Source organism: Triticum urartu, chromosome 7, assembly GCF_003073215.2.
Source record: "Triticum urartu cultivar G1812 chromosome 7, Tu2.1, whole genome shotgun sequence".
NCBI classification, from domain to species: domain Eukaryota; kingdom Viridiplantae; phylum Streptophyta; class Magnoliopsida; order Poales; family Poaceae; genus Triticum; species Triticum urartu.
The window spans coordinates 703110949-703118517 of NC_053028.1; the positions used below are offsets into that span (position 1 = coordinate 703110949).

At 43.5% G+C, this 7569-nt stretch overlaps 1 long non-coding RNA gene across 1 annotated transcript; it reads left to right on the forward strand.

Moving 5' to 3' along the window:
• The first annotated feature begins 4319 nt into the window (after positions 1–4319).
• Positions 4320–6442, forward strand: LOC125524359. The gene is made up of 3 exons (XR_007290699.1): positions 4320–4378; positions 5409–5568; positions 6252–6442. It is a non-coding gene; the product is annotated as an uncharacterized LOC125524359 (long non-coding RNA).
• The last annotated feature ends 1127 nt before the right edge of the window (positions 6443–7569 follow it).

Sequence of the window (7569 nt, forward strand, 5' to 3'; positions counted from 1 at the left end):
CCCCCCCCCTGTGTGTCGCCATTTCAGTTCTGAAATAATCAAAAGAAAATGATAAAAACTTCAAAAAATAAAATCCTTCGAGAGGTAGTTATATTACTACATCTACTAGTTAGGAAAATTTGAAAACTTAAATTTGGACATGTTTTGCAAAAAGTGTAGGGAAAATGTAAAACGGCTATAACTTTTGCATACGATGTCGGAAAAAAACGTATAATATATAAAAAAATTCAGCACGAAAATCCGCATCCGATGGAGCCCGCCTACGGCCTGTTTGCAATTTTTTAGAATCCTCAAATTCCAAAAGGAAAAAAATATCTGGTCAAATTTAAGTTTTTTTAAAAAAAATTTGTTAAATCTGGTCAAACTACTTATTCAAGAAGTATTAATGTTACTACATAATTATTCAAGAATATTAGTGTTACTAAATAATTATTTCAATTTTTTGAATTTTGGTCAAATCTGGTCAAACTATGGTCAAATTGTGGTCAAACTATGGTCAAACTGTTGTCAAACTATGGTCAAACTTATTCAAGAAATATTAGTGTTACTAAATAATTACTGTTTTTTAGAATAATAGTTTCAAACTCAAATAGTGAAATGTGTGACTTCATGCTCAAGCTAAACTCCTGAGGGTTAATAGGATTGGCATCTTACTATTGTCAGGAAAACAACAAGTGCAGACTTGGAAACAAGGGAGAATAGAACCCAAAAGTTAAGCGTGCTCGGGCTGGAGTGGTGAGAGGGATGGGTGACCGGTCGGGAAGTTAGATGATTTGGAATGAGTGATCCACACTTGAGTAGTTAAGAGAGGTGATTAGAGATTAATCACCAAATAATTCAGAAAAATTAAACCAACCGGTACTAAAGGTCCCCCATACCAGGGCGCGAGCTCACGCCACGTGGTGGCACCTTAGCGCCGGTTCGTGCCGAACCGGTACTAAAGGGGGGGCATTAGTGCCGGTTATGGAACCGGCACTAAAGGCCCTTACGAACCGGTTTTAAAGCTCTGTTTTCTACTAGTGTAGTACTTCAACTGTTCCTTCATCAACTTTAATGATTAACAAGTTCCAGGAAAATCTGCATGCACACACGTTTGCATGTCTTAATTAAGCGGGTATATGTAAGCAAAAACATGCATGTAGCTAGCTAGTAGGCAAAAACAGAATTTGTAGTACAAGACAGTGTGACTCACTCGAAGTTGTAAGGAAGTAGTATATCTTCATTGTATTTGGGGCGCTTGAAGAACTCTAGCATGCTTTCCTCTACACTTTTTTCGTAATATGAATCTATTTTCCATGTGTATTCATTAATGGTATTTGGGTCAACGAACCCAATGCCATAGCGTCCACCTTTTTTCATTTCATAAATCTTCATCCTGCATAATACCACAGAAAAGAATATAGTGAGGATAATTACAGGTAATGATTGATCAAAATAATCACTGCAGCTAGCTTGAGACTTAAATTACAGAAATAAATCACTTACGGACAATAGCAACTGACGATAGATTTGTCGAGTGCGTCTTGATTGTATAGCTGAAATAGTTCTGAATACTCAACGGTCACAGCTTTCTCATGGTAGTAATGATCCTTCTTGACATTCACTGAGGGACTCTCGATTGGAAATCTTGGTAATGTCCATGTACCATTGATGCAATTCATACATTCTCGTTGGGAGCTTATTGACCTCGTCTGGCTCGACCAAAGGTTGGCCCTGGACATATTTCCGTTTTATTTCCTCCTCTCTAGTCGGAGACATGTGCTCGATATCGAGCAGTTGTCCAACAGTGATCCCGATCGTTTCAGCCTGCGCAATATGCTCCTCGGTTATTACCACATCGCCCACCCCGGGAACGTTAACGGTTTGCCCACAATAATATTGGGTGTGCCTACTCTCATGTGTTGTTGGCACAACAAGCGGGGGGATTGATTGCGCCGCCTGTTCTCCCAGCTGGGGAACGGTTTTACCGCTCCTTTTGTCAGCTGATTTTCTCGAGCTCGAGCTCGCCTCTTTCTGTAGACGTGCTCGATTTAACTTCTTGATGTGGCGCTCATAGTCTGTGTCAACAGGCTTCGGAGCTGGTGCTCTAGCCATACAAATGAAGTGGTCAATCTTTTCCACAGGCACTTTCTCCCTTGGCGGCGGTGGCGGTTTCGGTGCAAAATGGGCTTCCACCTCGGCATTCGATATGGCTACGTTTTCCTCCTCGGACTTGTCGTAAGGCCTCTGCGGAAGAGGCGCGAGGCTTGGACCATATTGAAATCGCTTGCCTCCGCCTGTACCTCCAGTACTACCTCGACTTGTACCGCTACGCACCATAGCTGAGGCGGCTCTCTTCCGTGATTGCTGAGGCGGCGAAGACGGCTGACGTGGCTGAGTTGGAGGAGGAGTGTCCTGAAGCTGTGCCGGACTTGGAGGAGGAGTGGCCTGAAGTTGTGCCGGACTTGGAGGAGGAGTGGCCTGACGCTTTGCCGGACTTGGAGGAGGAGGAGTGGCCTGAATCTGTGCCGGACTTAAAGGAGGAGTGGCCTGACGCGTTGGTGGACTTGGAGGAGCGCACTACCAGAAATATGCCCGTTCATGACAAAAATATAACGACCATGGTTTATTGGTCATAGATTAGTGACCAAAATTGACGAAATGGTCAAGGGCTGACCAGAGGGGTCCAAACCCCCCACCATTGTGACAATATCTGTCAAAAAGGTCATCGCCGCATCACGTCAATTGGTCATAAAATGTATAGCACTATCCATGGCCATATTTTGGGTCCACCTTAACCAAATTAATATGTTCATAGGCCCAAGTAAGGGTGGGTGAGTAGGCACGTCAACAATTTTGCCTATGTGTCATGTATACATGTAATAATTTTGTTTATGTGTCAGCCATGCGTGTCAAATCAACCTACGCGTGCAGGACCAACGTGGTATATCTACACCCGACAGGTGTTAAAAAAATGCAAGGGCTTCGCTTTTATAGTTTTTTGTTTACTTTCAATTAAAAAACTTTAAAATAGTTGGAGGATTCAAATTTGCTTCAACCCTTTTGTAATTTTTTGAGGATTATCAATATTATTTCATATCCAAATAAAAAAAGATCTTTAGGAGTTGTGTATATATGGGTCATACTGTTGATATTTGCCGTTTCATGAATATTCATTTTTAACACGATTCCATTTGAAAAAATATATCAAAAATCAAAACCTTATGCAATATAAGCTGACCATTAGGCCCATATAATTCAAGTTAATTTGCTACGTAATACTTCCCCTGTCTCATAATGTAACCGTCTCATAACGTAAAATGTTTTTTGCCGTACATTATGAGACGGAGGAAGTAGCAAAATAGAATACTTTTTTGCCAATAAGAACATAATACCTTTTTCTTATACACTAGTGGCACTAGTAGTTTTTATCGAACGCTCTAACTACTGCTAAACAGTTATATGATCATGCCAACTCATTTCCTAATAAAGGCTCGCGCCATATGTCCACCAAATTTTCAGCTCGTGCCAAATTTCCCAGCCTATTTTTCTGCAAATCGATTACCCGCGCGCGTCTTCTCGGCCCAAACCAGAGCAGCCCATGTCATATAAAATGTATGAAACCCTAACTCCTCCCGAATCCCCTCCAGTGCCGCCACCCCCTCCCCTTGCCCCGGGTCTGGCACTCTCCCACGAGGCCACGACCCCCTCCCCTCCTCCTCGTCGTGCCTCGATCTGGCCAGATCCATCCAATCCACACACGGATCTGGCCTAACCATCCTGCGGCTGCGGCGGCAGGTCACCAGGACGGCGGTGGGAACAGACCTCGACGGCGGCGGGTACCTAGAATCGTTGTTGCACCAGCCGCGCGCGTCACCACGGAGGGCGGGGCTTGATGGTTCACCACCTTGCCGATGTGGTCGCTGCCGCCTCTGCCGGAGCAGCGAACGTTGTGCTTGTCGCTGGACCAGCGGGTGCTGGGTGAGCCGCATCGCTTGACTGGGTCAACTCCAATGGCCACGGCGTCGGAGGCGATGCGGCGCCGGCCCGTGTGGCGGGCGGCGGTGCTCGCAGTGGCAAAGGAGATGCGTGCGTTCGCGCGCAAGCCCCCCCCCCCCCCCCCCCCCCCCCCCCCCCCCCCCCCCCCCCCCGGAATCCTGTGTACGCGGCCAAGATGACCACGCCGCTCGTAGCCACGTCTGGGCCATCCGCACTACCGTCCTCGCCTTAGAGTTCAGCATCGGTCAGTCTCTTTCTTTTCTTTCTGAGCACTATTGATCGACGAAGGTGTTTGTGGCTGCTCAAATTAATATCTGAATGTGCCAAATCTGCTGCTATGTATAGGAACTAAAACCTGCCGCTCTGAAGGTGCCAGTGTTGGTGAGGGAATTTATCAATGGTGGGTTCAGTACAGTATCTGCTGCTATGTTATTTGCAGCCAGAGAAGATATATGTTCATGCCATTTTCTTAACTGTGTCACTCGTTTGCAGCTAGTGTACAAACAAACAAATTATAGGCATGCATGAGTAGTGCACGGACGCATGTTAGTGTATCTTACCAGTGATGGACAAAGTCTTTTTGCGTAATTATGCCTGAACATGCATGGTAAGAACAAAATCCTGACTGATTATTGATAGAGCAAGTAGATACTCTCATCACTGAGAAAAAGCTTGTTTAGTTGAGAGTGTTCCATGGGAACCCTCAGTCAGTGTAGCAGCACGGACATGTATAATCAACTTCTCTGCACCAGCTGAGCTAGTGTCTTACTGACTTCCAAGTCATAAACAATGTCAATAATGTTGATAAGTGCCAGCTGCAAATAATCTGCAAACACCACAGCAGGCTTTCCCTTGTAGCAATGTCCTTTTATATTCATATAATCCTTACCTAATCAAATTGTCGTATCCCCGTATGCTAGAGGACGAGTTTAGTCAGGCCAGCAACAATGCGGAGCTACATAATTAAATAACCTGATATGAACTGTGAGCACATGATGATTGTGTGGGTGCAAATAAATGGAAGTCGAAATGCTTTTGGCTGTGACTTACTATTCCTTAGCCTATATGCATGTCTTAGTTAAACTTGAAAATCATTGTTTTCTCCTATGATGTTATGTGATTCAGTAATAAATTAGTAGACTCGAATATTTCTTGTTTTGATCAGTCTTTTGGAAAATATGACCTTCATTGAATACTCTACTCTTTATATGTCGCTCAAGGGTTCCTCGTCGTATCTTTTGTTCTTGTTTTTGTTCAATCTGCATTTATATGTTACTCTAGTTATTAGATTGATTTTAGAATGTTCATCCAACTTTTGTTGATCTAAGAAACATCTTGCATGCTATAGAAGTCATATTAGCTAAACTTGGCTTGTAGTTTTCTCTATGAAAGTGGTTGTATTTTGATTTTTATCTTTTGGTTTGCTGCAGTGGAATGCTCATCACCTCATAGGGAAGATCTGAACCAAGTGAATGCAAGGATTTTTTGGCAATGTCTAGCTCAATCTCACCTTCGAGAAAATGTAATATTTTTCCTCCGGAGTTAGTCTAAACTATCCAGGTTGTATGCTACTACTGAGATCCCATCAAGGTAACGCTCTTCCCCACATCTTAATCTGCAAAAAAAGTACAAACAAGATTCAAGTGAGCGGTCTTCATGGGGTTGCTTGTTCGTATTATTTGTTCATGTGCTTCATTTTGTAATTCCAGTCAAGTAAAGGCTATAGAAACATGCTACCCTCAAACTGAAGTTTTGCAACCATGTTAATATTTAATGCAAATTGCCAAGACTCTTCTGGGAGGATTATGTTTATCTCTGTAACTAGCTGTTAGCATTTTCCTGTTCAACAATAAAGGTCGACATCACAACAGGAAATGGTTCTGATTGTTACTCTTTCGATTCAAACTCATGAATTAAGTTAAAGTCTACATATGAGGTTGTGTTTTAGCCATGCATACTTTGTGTGCATGTGTTGTTTGTGTTGAGTTTGGTTTGGTGGTATATGACCTGTGTTGTGTTGTGGTGCTCATGTCGGTGCTGTTTATTTTACAGTGTTAAAGATATATGATTCACATCTCTTCATGTTGGAAGTTATTAATGTGAGTTTTTTTGCACAAAGTGTTGAGCTAACACAAGAATAATCTTGCAATTGCTGAAATTTCTATGGGAGCATGTATTATTCTTGTGTTAATTGCTGAATGTAAAACCTCCATTTATCTTTTGTTTGCTCATATTTTGTGTGCTTTCTTATGTTTGATTGTTCCAATTACCAGGATGATCTGAAGCACTCAAAAGAAGCGAAGGGCAGAAGAAGCTTCGTTTCTCATTGATGTTATGTGTGATCAACTAAAATTTGGCCATCTCGTCCAACTTTGTAGAACTATGTTGTTGTGCACCTGTGCACTTGTTGGGTCTTTTTGCTGTGCACTTGACTTGTAGCATTATTTTGCTGTGCACTTGTTGGACCTTGGACCTTGCTGTGTAGAGGAGTTAATGGATGATGTATTGTATTTCATGTGATGTGTTACTGAAATGAAATATACATTTTATCTGCAATATCGTATTCTGTTGTACTTGTTTTCATACGTGAGATATGCATGCTTCTGAAAATAATGCATCAGCCCAAATAAATCAGACCATTTCAATAAAAAAAGGTATTGGGCCAGGCCCATGTAGGCTAGATTGGTGGACTGGGCTATGAAATTTATGATGATTCCATTTGGTCACTAACAATGCCACGTTAGCTCAGCCACGTCAGATCCTACATGGCTCGGCCAAGTGGGTAGTGACCTTTCTGAAATTTTGGTCGTCAGTCTAGCTATGACCAAAATTCCAAAAAGGTCAAGTTTGTTCGTTCTTGACGACCAACTGTTGACCTTCTGAATTTGGTCAAAAAAGGTCAATAAACGATAAATATGACGAATCAACGACCAAAATGGGGAGTCATAATTGACTGTATTTCTTGTAGTGGCGGGAGTCTGCTGACTCGGTGGCGGACTTCAACGAGGAGTCGGATGACGCGGTGTCGGTGGCCTTCGAAAGATGATGCGATCCTTTCTCCATAGGATGATACGATGGTTGGCCTCTCCCAGTGTGTGCTCATCGTCGCCTCTCCCAGCAAGGGCGTCCGCCACCTTCATGGATATGTTCTTCATTTTGAAGTGTAGCTCGCAGTTAGTGTTCTCCATGATGTCATCCACTGGGTAGCTATCCACAATGTGTCGCCCGGGGCGGAACCCATGCTGCTTCTCAGCATGGATGGGATGGTGCTATCCAATGGTGGATCATCCGCTAGCTGCTGAGACCTCCTTTGCTGGCTAAGTGAGTCCATCTGCTCCTGCTGCCGCTGGAATTTGACTGCCAAGTCCGCGTGCGCTGATTCTAGGCCTTGAAGGCGTTCATAGTCTAGCTTCCTCTGCTCCTCCTCCATCTTCCTCTTCTTCTCCTCCGCAATCTTCTTTCTCGCACGGGTTCTGTAGTCGGCGTTCCAGTCCGAAAACCCCTCATACCACAGAATAGCTCCCATGCCTCGTGTTCTTCCCGGGTGTTCAGGATTTCCCAGGGCACGGGTAAGCTCGTCGTTCTCTCTGT